The 22867-nt window shown below is 34.8% G+C and overlaps 1 long non-coding RNA gene across 1 annotated transcript; it reads left to right on the top strand.

Moving 5' to 3' along the window:
- Positions 1-2711: 2711 nt before the first annotated feature.
- LOC145069959 (uncharacterized) lies at positions 2712-3266 on the top strand. The gene is made up of 2 exons (XR_013689750.1): positions 2712-2754; positions 3027-3266. It is a non-coding gene; the product is annotated as an uncharacterized LOC145069959 (long non-coding RNA).
- The last annotated feature ends 19601 nt before the right edge of the window (positions 3267-22867 follow it).

Here is a 22867-nt window from a genome sequence, read left to right as displayed (position 1 = left end):
TTCCACCGTGGTTTCTGATCCACGCTGACCAGTTGTCCCAGTCTTCAACGATTTTCTGCCCTTCTTCAATCTTGAGTACACGGTGTGTGCTTATTATTTCTGCTCAAATCCCAACTTCCACTTCAGATTTACAGTATTTTTCTATATTTTTTTCTTCATAAACATGCTGATTTATCCCATTCTATACCTAAACTTTGATGTTATGAATAGGGTATCAATAGGGCTAGGGTGGAGCAAATGGAAGACCGGTTAAAGGAAGACATATTGCTAGAAGCTGCAAGGTATTCTTTTTAACATGTTTCTGTGTTTGATATCCATTTTCTTATCATCTCAATACCTATCTCGATTACAGATATGGAAATAAGATCCTAGTAACTGATGAACTACCAGATGGTCAAATGGTGGATCAATGGGAGCCAGTCACACCGACTCTGTCAAAACATCACTACAGGTTCACCATACTATGAAATTAAATGTTAATTTTGAATATCTGTTTCATAATTCCTTTCACTATTGTAGGTCTATTTAGAAATCCAAACAAGAAAATTCCTTGTTGACTACGAACGCATTCCAGCAACAGATGAAAAATCACCCAAGGAACATGATTTTGATACGTTGGTGAGTGTTATTTTCATTTAACAAAATGAAAATATTTCACTTAGATTATACTTTATATATGATTTGTGTTTTATGATCTTTATAGGTTGATAGAATTTCAAGAGCTGATCTTAAGACAGAAATAATCTTTAACTGCCAAATGGGGCATGGGCGTACTACCACAGGGATGGTCATTGCCACATTGATCTATTTAAATCGAATAGGAGCTTCTGGTACTTTTTTTTTGTCTCTGTGAAGTTTATGTTTTATGATTGCATGCTTTTACAGTATGCAAATGAACCTTTTTCCTTATAAATTTCCCATTACAACAACATTCTTGAGTAACTTCTTTTTGATTGACATGGTTTTAGGGTGGTGTTGAAGGCAAACGACAGGTGGACAAAGTGATTGACAAGTGTGCCTCGATGCAGAACTAAATCTGCTTTAGGGCGGGTTCCTAGTCTATGGTGTTACAAATCCAACTGTGGAAAGAATTAAATCTGTTATGCAAAGAATAGGTAGCTTTAAAGGTGGCCTGGGTAGACCCGTCTTTTGGCACAACATGAGAGAAGAACCTGTTATTTACATTAATGGAAAGCCCTTTCTGCTTCGTGAGGTTGAAAGACCCTACAAAAACATGCTCGAGTATACGGTATATAATAATAATCCTCTCTCATTTTTAATGTTTATTATTTAAATATACTCAAGTGTCAAGTGGTTTAATGTAGGGAATTTACTGTGAAAGAGTGGAGAGAATGGAAGCTTGACTGAAAGAAGATATTCTCAAAGAACCTGAACGTTATGGATGTAAGGTATCTACCTGATACCTTGCTGCAACCTTGTTGCCTAAGAACAGAAAACAAAACAGAACAGGAAGAAAAAAAAGGAAAAAAAAACTACATGGCTGGCAACAGGTGATAACAGGGGAAGAAAAAGATGGGATTTTTTATTTTGCTTGGTGGAAAAGAAAACTTTTATTGCTGAAAAACTTCTTTCTAAATACCTATAACATAGCATATTTATACTAAAAGAAAAAGAGTTTGACTCATAGTCTAAAACCGGGAAACAAAAATAATAAAAGCATTTTCCTAAAATGCCCCTGTGGGCTTTTTCCTGAATTACGCCAACAATGGAGGTGATATTATGGCAATTCACGAACTACAATCATATTTTATTACAAAAACTTAATTAAATTGGAACTTTCCCAAAATACCCCTGAGGCTATTTTTGTCCCCAATTCTCAGGGGACGGAATAATGATGGATGGTCAAGCTAAAATTTGGTTTTGAATTTAATTTGGTATAAAAATGACAGGTTTGATAATGGTAGATGGTCAAGATACAAGAACTTTTCAAGTCCATTTGGAATATTACACTACAGATAATATTCTCTCTTTATTTCAGAACTTCTTACTTCTTCGTCTTATTAACTTTTTCATCTTATAATATGTTTGGATGCTGCTACATTTTAATACTGTCTGGAGTATATTATATTTGTTATTTGTGATAATAGCAGCTGGTTTTGTTTGTGATGGGATTAGTGTAAATTTTTGTCTGTTTGTTGTTTTCTGGATGATAGCTAGGTACCTAAAGCATTGTTTAAAGGTGGATCAGTAGTCTACATGTCATTGCATGTCATTGCATTCTCACTGTTACCTATCAAAGTACTGAGGTAAATATTATGATTTTTTATATTAATTTTCTTGCTTTCTAAAATTATTAGTGTTTTTTTTTCTGAGTTATGATTGAAAAACAGTGAACTAGGGTAAATTTTATGAATTATGATATTAGTTTCTGAAAATATATAATTAGGGCATCATTATGTCTTATTGCCCCGGGCAACATATTTCTTTGGACCGGCCCTGGGTCCTTGCATTGCAATTGCCTATTTATCGGTTCTAAAGGACTGTGAGATTCATTGCTTTCATGAAGGATTGGAAGTCAAACGACTTGGTGGTCTCCATGTCATTGGGACATCTTTGCATGAGTCCCGAAGAATTGATAATCATGTAACTTTGCATCAATATTGTGTTTTAAGGTTTTACATAAATTTAGCATATACTTTCAGACTCACTTTTTTAATTTATTTCTTGCTTTACAAAGCTTCGTGGCAAAGCAGGAAGGCAAGGAGATCCTGGATCAACACGCTTCATGGTCAGGTAAGTTCATTTAAATGATTTTTATAAAGTTTAAAGTCAATCCTTTCATCTGGACAAAATTCTTCATGTTAAATTACGTAATAGTCCTTGGAGTAGTTGACATGAACAATTTTTTTTGTTAGAATGATTCCATATATATGTGCAAGCAAGCACATGCCTTGTGAAAAAGGGAAATCTATTCTAGTCATTCTCTTTAACAAGGCAACCTTAAAGTTGATTTTTTAAACCTGATGTTTAAAACTACATTGAGTGTGAGATAGAAGTTTATGCAGAGAAGGAAAAAGATAGAAGTTTTTGAGGATGTTGCTGATGAAAAAGATAGAGGTTCTTTAGGATGCTGCTAATGAAGTTTATGCAGAGAAGGAAAAAGATAGAAGTTTGTTGGCACATAGTAAGCTAGATAATTAATGCAATTGTATATAAATGAGTTCATTTTTTTATAACATTTACTCACTATTGGAATAATTATTTGTATTTGACATATTAGTGAAATGAATTATATTTGTTATTTATGGTATTTTATTTATTATTATGAGATTTCTAATGTATTATTTAATATGAAAAATTAGTAAATCTATAAATAATATTTTTTTTTAAACATTTAAATTATGATACGCAAAAATGTGTGTCATCTTTATTTATGACATGGCCTTTCTTGACAGGGGCTTCCTTGATACGCATTGCGTGTCATAAACACGCGCGTCGTAAGGTTACGACACGCAAATGCGTGTCGTCTTCCTTTATGACAGGCCCTTCCTTGATACGCATTGCGTGTCATAACCGCGCGTCGTAAATGTGCATCATAAATGCGCGTCGTCTATAGACGACACGCAAAAGCGCGTCATCTCTCTTTATGACAGGGCCTTCCTTGACACGCATTTGCGCGTCGTCTGAGCGTTTTACGACGCGCAATGAGCGTCGTAAAAGGCCTTTTTTCTAGTAGTGTAGATGCGCCTTAAGTAATAGTGGAATTTGTGTTTATTCCTTAAAGTCAATCTTTAGGAATGAATGAATGAAGGATAGGTGATTCTTAGGGTAAAACCTTAAGAAATAAAGAAGATAACGGGGATGGGTAATTGGGTTGATTGTTTGATGATTAAATATAATAATTATATTATTGTGGGTTGAAAACCCTATATGATCACCAGGCTCCCAAGCCTGACCCACTCAGTTTTCTTTGCATTACAGGTAATGGCACAAGAGTATAAGTTAGGGGACTTGACGAGAGGTTTTGGATTATAGATCAGTAGTTATAAAGAACTGTTGTAAGGTCTATTTTATACTGTTTATGCTTTTGGTTTGTATCGGAACATGACATCCCGAGAATTTGTTATTTAATGAAAATACATTTCTTAAAAGAAATGCTTTGATAAATGGTTATCATATTTTGTTTTTGGGACAAATTCCGCAACTATTTTCTTTAAAAGATAACTCTGATTTTAAAACAAAGCATAAACAAACCGGTCTTTTCTGGCCGTGAAATTGGGGATGTCACACACATCTGGACTGCTAGCTACAGTTAGGCGGGCACGCCTGAGATATACAAATGTCATTTAACATCAACGCCTGAAGAACGTTGGAAAGGTCACTAGTCATATCAAGCATGGTTATACGACTCACATTATGTATAAATCACCGATAGTTTACCAACCTGGTTTTCCTCAGTAGTTCTATTTATACCAAATAGAACTAAACACATTATGCATACTGGCCAAGCCAGGGTTTTCTAAACCGAATCATTTACGCTACGGTTTTACATTTAAATACGTATACTTCATTATTAGCTTTAGCTAGTCACATGAAGTAGTATTTTGCATATCTCTACGATTTTCAGAAACGAACATTCATGGTTGTATACGAAATCGATCACACTACGTTTTTCACTAAAGAAAATATCGGATTTTCTTGAAACTACATAATCATTTTGGCTCGCTCATCAACAAGTTTTCATTACAAATTACTGCTTATGAACTCACCAGCTGTGTGCTGATATTTTTCAAACTGCTTGTATTCTCAGGAAATTAGTAGACAAGTACTTGCTGGATTTTTCGAGGAACCGAAGCATTTAGAGTTTTTAAGTTTTTATTTTGCAAAACCAATGAATGTAATTCAAACTAAGTTTCAAACAGATGTAAACGTTTTCATTCGAATACTCACTGTAATGGTTGTGTTGCTATGATTGTTGTTATTCATTGGTTGTGATACTATACATGATGTCCTCCGCCTCGAAACATTTCCGCCATCGGTTTCGGGGTGTGACATTGTATCCACCCCCTAAAAACATTAAAACAATGGAAATGTAGGGGTATGAACTCACCTCTAGTGCGTATTCGAGTTGGATAGCGAAACTGAATAGATGATCATCGGGCTAGAGTATGTGGAAAGAATGGTATCCTAGAACTATTTAAACACGTTATTGTATTTAAATTAATGAGACAATTAATTAAAGTGTTAGATAACACTTAATTTATGTAAGTAATTTCTTACAAAAATACCAAGATTTGTATGAAGAATTGAGGAGGGTTTTCGGTCTAGCCTTCACCTAAATCCTTGATTTATGTCTTAAATCCTCAACCGAGAACCAGGTTCTCAGTCCTAAAGTGTTCTCGATCAGAAACGAGTTCTTGGTCCAAGGTGTTTTCGGCCAGCTTGAAGATTTGAAGATTGTTCTTAGTGTAAATTATTAAGGTTTAAAGTATTTTTCTTGAAGATATAAAGATCCTTGTATGATACTTGAGAGAGAAATGGGGGTAATTTCGAGTGAAGATGTGAGAAAATTACTTATTTTTCGAGTGAAACCCGTTATATCGGTTGGGTTTTCGGTTGGAAAGGAAGGTTCTCGGCCGAAGAAGGGTTTGCAGTCCGAGATCTGATTTCGATGTGGCAGGTTTTCGGTCCGAGGGTTCTCGGTTCCAAAAGACAAGTTTTTGATTTTTAAATGTATTTTTATCCCTAGAATAAAATACATATATAAACATTATTTATATAATTTAAAACATTTTCTAACCCTTATGAACTCAAAAAATAAATCAAATTTGAAATTTTATTTAAAATGTTTGACTTTTATTGACTAGAAAAATAACGGGTTGTTACAGCGTGGGAAGTTGAGTCCTTGTTTTATAGGACCATTGAAATTACTTCAAAGGATAGCGAATCAAGCATGCAAACTTGAATTACGCAACTAACTATAAAGTGCCCATAATACCTTTCACATTTTTTAAGGAAGTACTTGGGAGATGAAGTTGATATGCTCCCACGTTTAGATTTAAGGATTGATGAAGATAGAAGGCTGGTTGAAGAGCCTTAAGAAATCATTGACCATAAGAGGAAGAAATTACAACATAAGATGATTAACTTGGAGCTAGGGCGATAGAAACACACGATAGGGCCGAACCTCACCTGGGAAACAGAGAGCGAAATGAAGAGTCGCTATCATCATTTCTTTGCTGCTAAGGGGAAGATAATTGTAATGCCTGTGTTTCCTACTAGATTATTCATAGTCTCTAATCACTTTGGTCAAATAATGTAACCTTTATATGAATGAATAAGAAAGGATTATTTGTATACTTATATGCTTATGTGTTTTACTCGATACCTTATGCAATTGTATAAGTATTTAATCATGTAATAAATAAGATTAAAATACAAATTGAAGATAAAATATTACTTAGGACAAATAATCTCAACCTAGTTGTATTATACGTTATAAGGATTCTAGAGATATAAGGAGCGTTCGAATCCGACTTCATACGAACAAGTCATGCTTCTTCGAAGTTTTATGAGGAAACCAGCACGACTCTGCGTATCGTAAAAAACAAATTTTTGATAAATTAAGTTTTAGACAAAAGTGATCTAAAAGAAAGTTGTAGTAGTCGTTAATCCGAGAGTGTGCATATAGAGGACATCCAAATCTGACTTCGTGAGAGGAAATTATGATTTTTCTAAGATTCAGCATATAGTATTCAGTTAAGAAATCAAATTTTAGATCGTTCAATTTTTAGCCAAAATAATCTAAATGAGAGTTAAGGATCTCATCAATTGGAGTCCATAGATATAAATTCTGTCGAAAACGGACACCAGATGAGAGAATTATGCTTTTTATATGGGTTTCAACTGTCTAAGCCTATATGAAAAATATAAATTCAAATTAGCAAATAGGGTTTAAATGAAAGTTGTAGATCTCGTCAAGAGCTTGCCAGTTGTTTGATTTTGACCCACCATTTTGCCACGTACATGCGTAGCATGCAGAAGGTTCTACAAGCTGCCACACAGCCCCACCCAATTCGTGTTACGTGTCAATAGGCATGAGGAGCGACACCATCATACTGTGTGGCGTCCCACAATGGTGCATGAAGTGTATCCCAAGAACTCTTCCTATAAATACCAGTCAGTACCTCCTGCCATTTCCTATCCCCTATAGCTGATTCTCTTGACTTTTACCCTGTTCTCACCCCTTCTTCCTTCCTTTGTATTATGCGGAGAAGCCCTGCGACGCCCTGAGTACTCATCTTAGTAATAGCCTTCAAGTAGGAGATCCCGAGCCAATATTCTTCCCGCTTAGATCTTGGTTCTCATCAATAGTACTTTATAAGTAAGCTACGCTTACGCTACTACCTTGTAATTTATAATTATAGTTATAAGTTGTTACAAATAACTTATAAGTATGATTTATCAATGATACCCGTTCATTATACTGATCGATCTACTTACGGGAGAAGTGCCCAGAAAGGTCATGTCGGCTTGTCATATGTGTAGTTTTATATACATTTTTATACATTATATCTTAATATTTTAGCCTTTATTATTCTCTTTTAGAACTAAAAGGTACTCATATTGCTTTAAATTATGATTTGCAGCTATTAGTTGTCGTTAGAGCGGAAAAGAAAAGACTGGAGCGGAAATCGGGTTTTGAAGCTAAAAAAAATAATAAATGCTGAAAAGTGCAATTACGCCCAACGTAGTTTATGGTTACGCCCAGCTTAACGACTTGCATCCGGACTTCCTTATCGCGATACAATTCTAACTACGCCCAGCGTATGTAAGTCGGTCCCAAAGGTTATAAAAAGCGATTGTTCACCAGCCAGGAGGGGGGATTCGACTTCTAACCTAATTTAGTCGATAATTAACTTCTGTTAAGCCATTTTGAGGGTCTAGAAGGCGGCCGGAAGGCCGTTAAGCTAACGGGAGCAGAGATCGGAAGAATTGGAGAGCGGATACATGTCGGTAATATGTGGGTTGTTAATGTGACCATGTTTAGCATTCCACTGTGATACTATTATGTATTTAGTTTCTGATTTAGGTGAAAAACCTTTTACTTTGTGTTTATGATTGAATGAAACCTTGATTTATAGATTAATTTCTAGATTAAATTGTTTGTTTATGTTTAATTTATCTTGCCAAGCTTGTTAAAAGATCCTTATGTGTTAATGATAATTATTTCCTGTTATTGTCAAGTAAATTAAGTTGTATGAACATTTTCTTGATTGCTTGTATCTTATGACTTTGATGACCATCAAGATTATAAGTCTAGGAATAACGAATGTGAAACTAGGATTAACATGGAAATAAGTAAGTTAACGTGTGAGCCATGTTTGATGACCATCAACAAGAGGTTAATTGAACGGCCAATTTGATTAGCTATTATTACAAGTCTTGCTTGATACGAACTGAACACTAGGAAGCATGTTAGTTTAATCAACTGATCACTGTTTGAATTGACTTGTTTGCTAAAGGATTAGTAATAGTGAACGTGAATCTAATCATTTTAGGAATCGGTGAACATGAATAAATGAATTTGTGTATGCTTTTAAGGTGTAATTTATCTAAACCAAAGTACCTGAAGATATTTGTTTCCCTGTTAGTTTATCGAGATTTGTTAATTAGTTGTTCGTTTGAGATTTAATAAACCATTTCTTTACTGCTTTTATGTGCCTTGTGTAAGCTATAATCAAATATTTTAAATTAATTTACTACCGTTCCCCTTGTGTTCGACACCCTTGCTTATCAAAGCTATAGTATACTCGATCGGGTTCACTGCCTGTAAGGTGTGGTTTAGATGCGATAAATTAGGAGTTATAAATAAAAAACTAGTGCATTAAGTATTCACATCAGTTTGGTTGTTGAATTTCATAAAAGTTATATGCTGAAATGGTCCTGCCTCCCAACTGTCCTGTGTGGCTGCTCCTTACTTGATAGATCTTGAAGTAGACTTTGAGTGTATTGAGGAATCTAAACCCGTAGGATAATATTTTCATAAACTATGAAATTAGACTGAAACTTAGCATTATGTACATCTAGGTCTTTTGGAAAAGGTGTAACGTGAAGCTCTACCCGATTCGCAAATCACGAGACACTTTGTTAGGTGACTGCGTAGTTATTATTAAGAACATTATCTTAATTTAAAAATCATTAAAACTATCAATTATATTTAAATGTTTACATGTATTATCTGTGTTATGTGCTATTTTTATAAACATGATAATTAGATTAGACATTGTATTAGGAATTCATTGCATTTAGTTATAAGTCTCGTAGTAGGTTTACGAATAAGAATTGTAAAGGTTGCTTACATCAGATTAAGCTTGATACCGATTAGTTCTCATAGTTGGGATAAAATGTGAGATCAGAATGGAGTGAAGTCCTCCTCTTTCTTGGATGACCAAAAATGGTGGGTCCAGATCAGACAACTGGCAAGTATGTCTGGGTCATCGACTAGAGTAGACGACAACACTTGACTTTTTTAGGAAGTCTAGTGAATTGTGTTGCTAGCATGGACTTATAACCCATGCATGTAGACAAAATAGGATACCATATTTATCAAGTCTATGAACATTGGTTGCCTTCAAATTACTTACACTAGCCAAGGAGACTCCTAGTTGTGTAGTCAATCAGATACTTAGATAATTCATCAGTTGAGGTGATTCTTCCAGATGATTGTCAAATTAGGGTCTTTGAGGATCGTTTGGGTTGGTCAGTTGGTCTTAGGTCAAGATTTAATATATATATATATATATATATAATTTTATATCATTAGTTACAAGAATGATATTATTTATCATTAACTTATTATGGGCATGAAAAACCCTATGTATCTCAACAAGTTTTTCTGAAACCTGACCCACTAATTTTTATGCATCATAAGTAGTGGAACCAAGGTCGTCGTAGTCTAGTTAGGATGTTAAATAGAATAAAGAGATGTGTCTGTAACAAGCATCATGATCTTTTATATTTTACATTGTAATGTATGTTTGGATATGAACAAATGACAGCTTCAAGGTTTTTATAAAATAACTTTCGTTATTTTAAAATGTTTTATTTAACTTGGAACATCTCAATTTACAAAGTGTAAAGAAAAATGTTTTAATTGGTTCTGAAAAATGGGGGATGTCACATATGAAGTTGTAGAAGATGGACGACAACATAGGACACATCATTTAATGACCACAGTTTGGTCAACCCCTCATCGTGGAACGATGGCAGCCAATGTTCAACCCTAGATCTTGAGCCTTGGGCCCTATTTAAGGGATGTGATGGTTAGGGTTCCTTCCACCCCCAGCCTCTATCACCTCCAAGTTCATTAAACCAAACCCTGGTGTCACCTTATTAGTCTTGAGCTCATTTTGCTTCTTGGTGTACATTAAAGGGAAAATGACGTCATCTATGGTGAAAGGGACCATCTTGTAAGTGTAATAAATTCCTTTTGAGCATCTCCTGGACCATTGTATGTCTTCAAGGCTGAATCTTTATGGTTCAACTCTTGTAGTTCTAGAGTTCAATCTAGTTTGGTTCATTTGATGGGTTTTGAGTGAGTGGTTGTCAATAAGTTTGCAACATTACTGATCTTTGAGGTCCTAAGATTATTGTGTTTTTCATATGTAGACTCCCATGTAGTTTTAGTGCCATGCATTGGGTTTTGATTCTATTTCACACCATTTTGGACTAGTTTGGGACATGCATGTCCATAAACTTACATTTTTTATGGAGAATTAGGGTGCCATGAAGCTTTCTGGAAAGTAGTAGTAGTAGACTTAACAGATTAAGAGCTTAATAAAGTTTTGAATATGTCAACTTGACCATGGTGTGGCCAAGTGCTAACCATGGTGCGATAGGTAGATCCATCACATTTATTTTGAGCCAGACCATGATGTGGCAGGGTCATCCCACGACGTAGTGGTCTATAGGGTTGACTTTAACCATTAACCATTGACTTTTGACCATTTTGACTTTTTTTCCAACTTAGGTGGAGTTGAGTCTATGACTTAGGATTGGTCTCAGTTTGACATTAGGTAACTTATGTTAACTTTTTCTGTTTTCGAGGTCGATGTTGAGCTTTTGTAGTAAGTTAAAGTGAGTCTTCTAACTATACTACATAGTATGCTAGATTGTCCTTATGACTCTTGCATGAAAGACCATGGGGGGATCATGGAATTTTATGAAAGACCATGGGGGCAATGGAAATTATATGAATGACAATGGGATGACCATGGCAATTGTATGAAAGACCACGGGGGGACCATGGGAGCTGTGTGAAACACCATGGAGGGACCATAACAGTTTCATGAAAGAACATGAGAGGACCTTGACAATTTTATGAAATACTAAGGGAAGACCATATCAGGAAAGACTAAAGGAGGACAATAGAAACAAGAGTGATTGTAATACTATGGGAGGACCATAGCGTTCACATGGGTTGAAACAGACTCGTTTGCTGAAATAGATCGTATTGTAAAGTATGTGGATACACATGGTATGTGCTATCTTGGGGGACTCAGTATGCGCTATAAGCTTTTAAGTTTAAATGTTGTAGATCTTTTGGCAATACTGAAAGAGCACGATGTGATTACATCGCATCTGTTGTTATGTTTTCAAGATGTTATACATTATAATCTTAATACTTTGATTTATTTTTTTCAAAACAATTGAATATTTTACTCTTATCAAGTAATGGAAAGGTTTCCACTGATTTTAAAATGAAAAAAATTTGGTTTGAAATATTGGACGTTACAGTTTGAAAAACAAAATTATGGGTGGAGGTGGCTAGACCGAGCAAGGAATTTGCTGACTATAAGGCATGATTCGAGGAAGAAGCAAAGGGAAATCCTTATGCAGATAAGGTGTCTGTTGTAATATCTATTCTCCAAGCTAGCCTTAAAATGGTGGAAGACCTTGAGCCAGGGAAGTAAAAAGATTGGGATGTGGAGGTATGATAGGAATCTCTGGAAAATCTTGTTGAAGATACAAGAGAAGGTATTTATTTGGAAAAGGTTGACAAAAAGACAAAGATAAAGAAGGTAGAGAAGAAGAAAAGATAAGAGGATGTACCAAAAATTATGGAGAATGTGAGTGTGGATGTGGTAAAGAGGTTTAGGAGAATATGGTGGAAAAGGGTGATAATGGTGAAGCAACTAGTGGAGAAAGTTTAAAACATGTTTATCTTTGATATTTTACCTCTAGTGGGTTTCGTTTTGAAACATTTTTAGTCTTTTGTTTATGGTTTATGGCATTAGAGCATAAGACAATTTTATTTTGTTTAATGTTTCGGTGCCTGGTTTAGGCTTAATGTGATGATGCTTTAGATATTTATGCGCTTGTTATATGTTTATATGTAGTAGATTAAAAATGTTTTATATCATTGCTAACAATGCTTAAAAATCTAAATAGGAATTTAATTAAGGATTTTGAAAGTAGTTTGATATGACCATATTTAGCTATATATTTTATACCATTATCAAAATATATTATGTATCTTTTATCATAAAATATAACATTTTTACTCAAATAGGGATTTACATGATTATTTGTTCACTTGATCACTGAATTAAGAGTTCTGTTAAAGTCAAAGGATTAGTAGTCTAATCGTGATGCTAGTCATATTAGGAATTGGTGAATAATGAATAAATATCCATTACACGTAGTAGTTAGCCAGTATTTTGAGATGAATTCTAGTGTAAACCAAAGTATGTAAATATATTTGTTTTCAATCAGTTTATCAAGATTTTATAGTTTAATTATTTATTTGAGATTTAATTCCAAAATCCATTTTTACTATTTTCATGTGTTTAGCGTAAACTATAATAAAAAAACTCCAAATTAATTCACCATTGTTCCCCATGAGTTCAACACCATTGCTTATCGAAACTATACTATACTCGATCGGGTTCACTGCCTGTAAGGTGTGGTTTAGATGCGATAAACTAAGAATTATAACTAAAAAAACTAGTGCATTAAATACACACATCTAGTTTTTGGCGTCATTGCCAACGATTGAAGCAGGGTAACCCGCATGACAGGCGGGAATACTTACCACAATACTACAACGACTATTTTATATATACACAACAAGTTTTCACATCTATTTTATACATATATTTATGGCATTTTCTTATTGTTTTATACTATGTTTTTATGCTATTTAGAACTAAAAGGTACTTATAATGACTTGAATTATATTTTACAGATATAACATGTTGCTAGAGCGAAAGGGGGAGAAAGAGCTAAAAGAAGCAAAAATGATATTGTTGGACAGCTTGACCCTCGTTAGTGTTTTGATCATATCTCACGACTCGTACCTCCGATTGATGAGATTTAAAAGGTTTTGAAAACTAGACAAAATCTATGATAACTTTCATATTTTGAGAAAATGCTGATTCTCAGTGACCATAGTGTGGCAAAGCTTACCATGACGTGTCAATTTGGAAAAATTTCATGGATGGGAAGAAACAATCTACCACAGTGTGGAAACTATTTCACCACGTCGTGGCGATGTTAAAAGCTATATATAGAACCTAAAATTACCCCTAATGGCACATATTCATCCCTAATTCGTTCCCTACGATTATAAACCCCCTAGAAGCTGTTTTGAGGGTCTAGAATGCGGCTGGAGGGTCGTTAAGTTGATATGGAACGAAGATATGAAGGATTCGAGAGTAGATTCATGACATATATCATTTGGTTTGTTGATATGATCATGATTATCATTCCAATGTGATTGCATATGTGTTTACTTTATGATTTAGTTGTTATACCCTTTGCCTTATGTTTATGATTTCATGAATTTTGAGATTACAGATTAATTGCTTTTTGGATTATTTATTCTTATTTAATTTATTTTGTCATACTTAACTGAAAGATCCATATATGTTAAAGATTTTTACTTTATTCCCTATTGATGAATTAATAGAGTTTAGATGATCATTTGGATTGTGTTAGTTTGAATCATAGTTGTCCATGACCATTGGTAATTATGACTAGTGTTGGACCAAAACTTAGGGTTAAGAAATAAAGTGATAAACTTAAATGTATGTGCATGAGTAGATGATCATTTTATGCATGATTTAAATCCTATGATCATTAGGGTTAATAAAGATCAAAGGTTGCTTAATACGAATCAAATATTGATTTACATGATTGTTTGTTCACTTGATCAATGAATTAATAGTTGTGTTGAAATCAAAGGATTAGTAGTCTAATCATGACACTAGTCATATTAGGAATCGCTGAATAATGAATAAATATCCATTGCACTTAGTAGTTAGCCAATATTTTGAGATGAAATCCAGTCTAAATCAAAGTACCAAAAGAGATTTATCTTCGATCAGTTTATCGAAATTGATGTTTAACTTTTTTATTTAAGATTTAATTTCATAAAACCCCTTTTTACTTTTTTTTGTGTGTTTAGTGTAACCTATAATCAAAAACTCCAAATTAATTCACCACCGTTCCCCTTGAGTTTGACATTATTGTTTATCAAAACTATACTATACTCGATCGTATTCACTGCATGAAAGGTGTGGTTTAGATGCGATAAACTAGGAATTATAAATAAAAGCCTAATGCGTTAAGTAATACACATCATAGATCTCAGGAATTTTGATAAAATTTGGCTAAAGATTTTGAGAATCTTAATGGTAAAAACACTTTTAACAAACTAAACAAGGATTTAACAAAGTTTTGGTTTTAGTTGTAAGATAAATTCGGGGGGGGGGGGGGGAGATGATGTTTTAGATATATATTTTGTCTAACTTCTTAAATTAATATAAGATTTTAATAACAAGAATGGATGAAGGAAAAATTTGTTAAAGATTCTTAGATAATCTTATGATTTCATAGTGCATTATGGTTTAATAATTTCTTTTAGATCGGGAAAATTTTAAAACCATTATTATAAGTTTTGATAAGGAATTTAGATAGACTTTATGAATGAGTTTAGTTATTTGAGAGATATTTGGTTTAAAAAACCAACAAGCAAGTAACATCATACAGTATGGATATTAAGGAATGATCATATGGGACAGAATCATAATAAGCTTTGGATAGATAGAACCTGATTGGATTTTCGATCGAATCCTAAAAAAATATTAGTCGTTGATTCTTGTCATGATTTTCATATGCTTTTCTCTTTATATTCTTTTTGTAACCGTACTTGGATCTTCAATCAAATCTTGAAGCTTTCTCGAAGTTCGTTAAAATTCTTTGAGGATTTGATTAATATTCTATGAATAGTCGTAATAGTTCCCACAGTCTTGCAAAGAGAGTAAATATTCCTCATAAAATTTCTCAGGAAATTATATAAGGTCTTCTGTTGATATTCCCAAAATTTACTGAGAATATTTATAGGATTCATTGTAGTTCTTCCCAAGATTTGCGGGGAATATTTTTGACATTCTCTAGGGATTTTTCCAAAATTTACTAGGGTCATGCCCAAACGGGTATATAACATGAAAATGTTATGCCATTGAAGTTATTCTTAGATCTAGGATATGGCTAATAACAAGAAGATTTTCAATACACCTTTCAAAATATTGGTCCATTCATTCTATATCCATTCTTAGAAAATGTGCGTTCAAGCAAGGTGTTTAAACCCAATTCAGAAGAAAATGTAAACCTTAGAAGGGATTTTGATACCTTAACCATAAGATATGTGACCAGTCGAAAAATCTAGATTTAATTTTCTATAAAATGGAAATTTTGTGAGAGGTGGACGTTGACTTAGCCAACGCCTCTCGGATGCTTAAATTAATACGATGTTTTATTGAATAAAAATACATAGATGAATAAGAGTAAAGGGATGTGTACCTTTTCCTTTGGGTTGATCAGGTTATAGTTATAGATTTACATGAGGTAGATCTTGAGGTGGATTGCATTATAAGATCTTGGAAGAATGCCTCATTCCATTGTGGGGAGTTAGTATGCCCTTTTTCTAGCTTCAGAATCTATGAGATATGGCCTTCCCATTTAAGGGCCAAATTTCTAGTAATGATATCTGTCACACCCCCGAACCGAATGGCGGAAACATCCGAGGGCTCTTCTGACTCAAATTGAATACCATCACAATGAATATACATGAATCATAACACAAATCATCACCATGCATTGGAATATTACAACTGATATTGTTTACATTCAATACATTATTTTAAACATTACAATTCCATAACATAGACTGTCTGATAGATAATTCATGCAAAATACCATGACATTTCCTGATACTTATTCTTCGGCTTACATGTTACCTGAGAACACAAGTTATTTTGGAAAAACGTCAACATATGAAATGTTGGTGAGTTCATAAGTAATGTTATGGAGAAATGATTTTTGTGAAGTTTGAAAAACCCCGAAAATCCGATATTTTCTGAAAAGAGTATTTGTTTATAAAAAGTGTGAAGATCCGTAAATGTGCTTGTCGATTTTGAAAACATGTATAATTGTTGAACTTTGTATACATCACTTAGGTGAAAATGTTAAACTTTCCGGGAAAACCCGATGTTTTCCCAATACGCAAATTACATGACTTGTTTATTGTTATACCGATACGACGAATGTTTTTGATTACCTAGGTGACATTGCATTAACTAGGGTTTGTGAGTTGTTACAATCATGCATTAATGAAAATGATTAGTTTATAACTACAGGTTACGAACGATCCTTAAGGCGTCGTCCGTACTACTCACATAATCCAACTACCCTGACTTCTCTTGATTAACGCCACAAATTTGTTTACTTGAATTCTCATAAGCCGGTCAACCGAGGAGAAAGGAGGGTACAAAGCCCCCCTTTATTTCCATAAGTTATTCAAGGCTATCGGGAATGCGAAAGGCACTTGGCCCAACTCGCATTTGACTTCTCGACCTCACTAGCAGTACTAATGGTCCATTAGGGCCCAATAGCACAATAGAGCTATTGAAAGTCCTTTTACATGGAATTGGGTCATAGGAGGCCCATTAACATGTAAGCGCGTTCCCTTCGGGCCCAAAGATCATGTTATTGGGCTAGCAAGGCCCAACAAGCATGATTTGAAACTTTCAAGCCCAAAGTTTGAATGTTGACTCATCATAGTTATTGCGTGTTTATTGAAATACTTTGGTTTATTGATTTTTGTTTTGTTATTGATTCGAGACTGAATCAATTCGTTTTGTAACGATATTTGTTGTTGAGAGTGTATTTGTTTTTCCGTTTCGTTGGTGTAACAGCCTGGATTTCCAGGTATCTTTTATGCTTATATTATTGGAATTTTGTGAGGGGACTCGGCGAGTTGGAGCTCAAACTCGCCGAGTAGGATCGCGATTCAGGATGCGGGTTCGCGCCTGGACTCGGCGAGTCCAAGGAATGGACTCGGCAAGTCCTCGCTGTTTAATGAAACCCTAATTTCCCGGTCCTAAGCCCTATTTAAAGGACCTTATGGCCCTTCATTGCGGCTACCTTTATCTTGAGAGCACCAAAGCAGCTGAGGGTTCTTGTGAGTGAGCTAAGAGGCCATTGTTCACCAAATTTGTGTGTTTTTGCAAGAAAGGAAGAGGAAAGTCAATCTAGAAGAGTTGGGGAGCTTGGATCTACTTTCATTTCATCAGAGGAGGCTTCTTCAGGTATCATTCAGAGCTTATTCTCGTGTTTTTGTTGATATGGTTAAATCTAGGGTTTCTTCATGCCTTAATTTCTTTGTATTTGAAGTGTGAGAGGTCCCATGGGGATATGGTGCTTAGATCTGGACCTTAGTAGGTCCAGAGAGTCCCTAATGTCATGCTTTATGTCCTTCCTTTTGGGTTGGAGACTAGGGTTGCCATCTTAGAGGTCATTTCTCCAAATAGAGCCTTGTAAGTGTTGCATGGTAACCAAGATATGAACTTTACATGATGAATGAGCTTAGGAGGGCCAGATCTATGAATGGATGGAGCGGATATGACCTCAGAAGCTAGTTTGAGTTGATGCATGGCATGGACTCGACGAGTCTGAAGAACAGACTCGGCGAGTAGCATGAAGATTGCCCTTAACCACTCAGCGAGTGGTTCTGCCGTGTTATGGGTTGACTCAGTGAGTCAGGGCGAGTTAGAGAGGGTTGACAGGTGGACTGAGTCGAGCTGGAACTCACCGAGTTGTTCTTGAGACTCGGCGAGTTGAGTCGTGGTGGCCCCGCGATTCATGCCAGGTGGAACTCGTCGAGTCATGGGAGTACTCGAAGTGTCCAAAGGGGAATCCTAGGGAGTTGGTGAAAACGCTTAGACTCGACGAGTCGCTTAAGTGCACTCGCCGAGTCCGGTCAAAGTTGACCGTTGATCGTTGACCGTTGACCAAAGTTGACTTGTTAAGGGTAGTCAACCTTAGTGGTAAAAGTGTTAATTAGAGATATATGATGTTATAGGAGGATTATAGCTCGGAGGATCGAGCACGAGTGATTTCCAGGATTCACGAGTTATCGAGATATACGAGGTGAGTCTTCTCACTATACTTTACCTTGAGTAGGTAATCAGAGTCATGTGATAGAGTATGTGTATGCTATATGTATGATATGTGTTGTACTGCATGATGTCTATGTGATTTATGTTGTGCATGTTTATAGAGTTGGAACCGGAAGGTTCCCAGAGTTAGAACCTGAGGGTTCACAGAGTTTGGGTGCACGGACCCACAAAGTTATAGCCTCGAGTGGCTTATATGTGTTATATGTGGTATTTTAGGGAACTCACTATGCTTTGTGCTTACAGTGTTAGTGTTGTTTGTTTCAGGTACTAGTGATGACCGTGGGAAGGCGCCGGCTTGATCTGTACACACGCATTGGATTTTTTTTATATGTGATCTTGGGATTTTGTATGATGTGAATTGGAGATTTAAACTTGATGTTTTATGAAATTTAAATGAAAAATGTTTTTATAATTTGTGAAAAATTATGTTGAAATTCTCGGTGTTACAAGTTGGTATCAGAGCCTTGGTTTGAGGGATTCGAGTACACCTTCGGGCGTATTTGAACTCAAACTGAGGATTTGAGAAGTATTTTCAAAAAGAATAAAAGATTTTTGAAAAACGCAGAGCAGAGTTGTGTGTACGATCAGTCTGCGCCCGAACGGTGATTTCCCAAAATACCCTCATGTTATGTGATATTGTTATTGATATGATGTATTTGCATGCTAGAGTAGGCTAGGTATTCCTATTAGGACTAGAGTGGCCTGATTTGTGATGCCTTAGCCTAGGAAGAGGTGAGCTGCTATGAGATGCTTGAGAGTGAGTAGGTAGCAGTGAGGGGCTTATGAGAGATCTATTAGAGAGTGGTCTATGCATGATAGAGTACTTGGAATTTGGGATCCGAAGAGGAGGACTTGGGGTGTATTCTGATACGGTGCGGACAGTAGTATTGGGCCCGTACTACTGAAAGCACCGAAGCGGTGTACAGCCCAAGTAAGAATCTTTGGAATACCAAGGATCAAGGAGGAATGAGTTGTCGAGTGTGAGTATGCTCGAATGGGTTCAAATTAATCGTATGTTGTATTTCAGAGGTAGAATCATGATGAGGACACGTTTGATGCCTGAGAGTAGTGATACCAGTGATGAGGAGATCCACCAGATCATCCATGAGGAGGTGGCTACGGCCACCAGGGCAGAGATACCAGAGATGTTTGGGTCTATTAAGACCACGCTGATTGAGACCTTTGACGAGCGTTATGCCGTTCTTTCTGAGGCTGCTGATATGATCATGATTATCATTCCAATGTGATTGCATATGTGTTTACTTTATGATTTAGTTGTTATACCCTTTGCCTTATGTTTATGATTTCATGAATTTTGAGATTACAGATTAATTGCTTTTTGGATTATTTATTCTTATTTAATTTATTTTGTCATACTTAACTGAAAGATCCATATATGTTAAAGATTTTTACTTTATTCCCTATTGATGAATTAATAGAGTTTAGATGATCATTTGGATTGTGTTAGTTTGAATCATAGTTGTCCATGACCATTGGTAATTATGACTAGTGTTGGACCAAAACTTAGGGTTAAGAAATAAAGTGATAAACTTAAATGTATGTGCATGAGTAGATGATCATTTTATGCATGATTTAAATCCTATGATCATTAGGGTTAATAAAGATCAAAGGTTGCTTAATACGAATCAAATATTGATTTACATGATTGTTTGTTCACTTGATCAATGAATTAATAGTTGTGTTGAAATCAAAGGATTAGTAGTCTAATCATGACACTAGTCATATTAGGAATCGCTGAATAATGAATAAATATCCATTGCACTTAGTAGTTAGCCAATATTTTGAGATGAAATCCAGTCTAAATCAAAGTACCAAAAGAGATTTATCTTCGATCAGTTTATCGAAATTGATGTTTAACTTTTTTATTTAAGATTTAATTTCATAAAACCCCTTTTTACTTTTTTTTGTGTGTTTAGTGTAACCTATAATCAAAAACTCCAAATTAATTCACCACCGTTCCCCTTGAGTTTGACATTATTGTTTATCAAAACTATACTATACTCGATCGTATTCACTGCATGAAAGGTGTGGTTTAGATGCGATAAACTAGGAATTATAAATAAAAGCCTAATGCGTTAAGTAATACACATCATAGATCTCAGGAATTTTGATAAAATTTGGCTAAAGATTTTGAGAATCTTAATGGTAAAAACACTTTTAACAAACTAAACAAGGATTTAACAAAGTTTTGGTTTTAGTTGTAAGATAAATCCGGGGGGGGGGGGGAGATGATGTTTTAGATATATATTTTGTCTAACTTCTTAAATTAATATAAGATTTTAATAACAAGAATGGATGAAGGAAAAATTTGTTAAAGATTCTTAGATAATCTTATGATTTCATAGTGCATTATGGTTTAATAATTTCTTTTAGATCGGGAAAATTTTAAAACCATTATTATAAGTTTTGATAAGGAATTTAGATAGACTTTATGAATGAGTTTAGTTATTTGAGAGATATTTGGTTTAAAAAACCAACAAGCAAGTAACATCATACAGTATGGATATTAAGGAATGATCATATGGGACAGAATCATAATAAGCTTTGGATAGATAGAACCTGATTGGATTTTCGATCGAATCCTAAAAAAATATTAGTCGTTGATTCTTGTCATGATTTTCATATGCTTTTCTCTTTATATTCTTTTTGTAACCGTACTTGGATCTTCAATCAAATCTTGAAGCTTTCTCGAAGTTCGTTAAAATTCTTTGAGGATTTGATTAATATTCTATGAATAGTCGTAATAGTTCCCACAGTCTTGCAAAGAGAGTAAATATTCCTCATAAAATTTCTCAGGAAATTATATAAGGTCTTCTGTTGATATTCCCAAAATTTACTGAGAATATTTATAGGATTCATTGTAGTTCTTCCCAAGATTTGCGGGGAATATTTTTGACATTCTCTAGGGATTTTTCCAAAATTTACTAGGGTCATGCCCAAACGGGTATATAACATGAAAATGTTATGCCATTGAAGTTATTCTTAGATCTAGGATATGGCTAATCACAAGAAGATTTTCAATACACCTTTCAAAATATTGGTCCATTCATTCTATATCCATTCTTAGAAAATGTGCGTTCAAGCAAGGTGTTTAAACCCAATTCAGAAGAAAATGTAAACCTTAGAAGGGATTTTGATACCTTAACCATAAGATATGTGACCAGTCGAAAAATCTAGATTTAATTTTCTATAAAATGGAAATTTTGTGAGAGGTGGACGTTGACTTAGCCAACGCCTCTCGGATGCTTAAATTAATACGATGTTTTATTGAATAAAAATACATAGATGAATAAGAGTAAAGGGATGTGTACCTTTTCCTTTGGGTTGATCAGGTTATAGTTATAGATTTACATGAGGTAGATCTTGAGGTGGATTGCATTATAAGATCTTGGAAGAATGCCTCATTCCATTGTGGGGAGTTAGTATGCCCTTTTTCTAGCTTCAGAATCTATGAGATATGGCCTTCCCATTTAAGGGCCAAATTTCTAGTAATGATATCTGTCACACCCCCGAACCGAATGGCGGAAACATCCGAGGGCTCTTCTGACTCAAATTGAATACCATCACAATGAATATACATGAATCATAACACAAATCATCACCATGCATTGGAATATTACAACTGATATTGTTTACATTCAATACATTATTTTAAACATTACAATTCCATAACATAGACTGTCTGATAGATAATTCATGCAAAATACCATGACATTTCCTGATACTTATTCTTCGGCTTACATGTTACCTGAGAACACAAGTTATTTTGGAAAAACGTCAACATATGAAATGTTGGTGAGTTCATAAGTAATGTTATGGAGAAATGATTTTTGTGAAGTTTGAAAAACCCCGAAAATCCGATATTTTCTGAAAAGAGTATTTGTTTATAAAAAGTGTGAAGATCCGTAAATGTGCTTGTCGATTTTGAAAACATGTATAATTGTTGAACTTTGTATACATCACTTAGGTGAAAATGTTAAACTTTCCGGGAAAACCCGATGTTTTCCCAATACGCAAATTACATGACTTGTTTATTGTTATACCGATACGACGAATGTTTTTGATTACCTAGGTGACATTGCATTAACTAGGGTTTGTGAGTTGTTACAATCATGCATTAATGAAAATGATTAGTTTATAACTACAGGTTACGAACGATCCTTAAGGCGTCGTCCGTACTACTCACATAATCCAACTACCCTGACTTCTCTTGATTAACGCCACAAATTTGTTTACTTGAATTCTCATAAGCCGGTCAACCGAGGAGAAAGGAGGGTACAAAGCCCCCCTTTATTTCCATAAGTTATTCAAGGCTATCGGGAATGCGAAAGGCACTTGGCCCAACTCGCATTTGACTTCTC

Source organism: Lactuca serriola, chromosome 8 (genome assembly GCF_051521515.1).
Source record: "Lactuca serriola cultivar US96UC23 chromosome 8, Lser_US96UC23_V15, whole genome shotgun sequence".
Taxonomy (NCBI): Eukaryota; Viridiplantae; Streptophyta; class Magnoliopsida; order Asterales; family Asteraceae; genus Lactuca; species Lactuca serriola.
The sequence above is the reverse complement of the archived record's forward strand: the minus strand, read 5'-3'. Positions and strand labels throughout refer to the sequence as shown.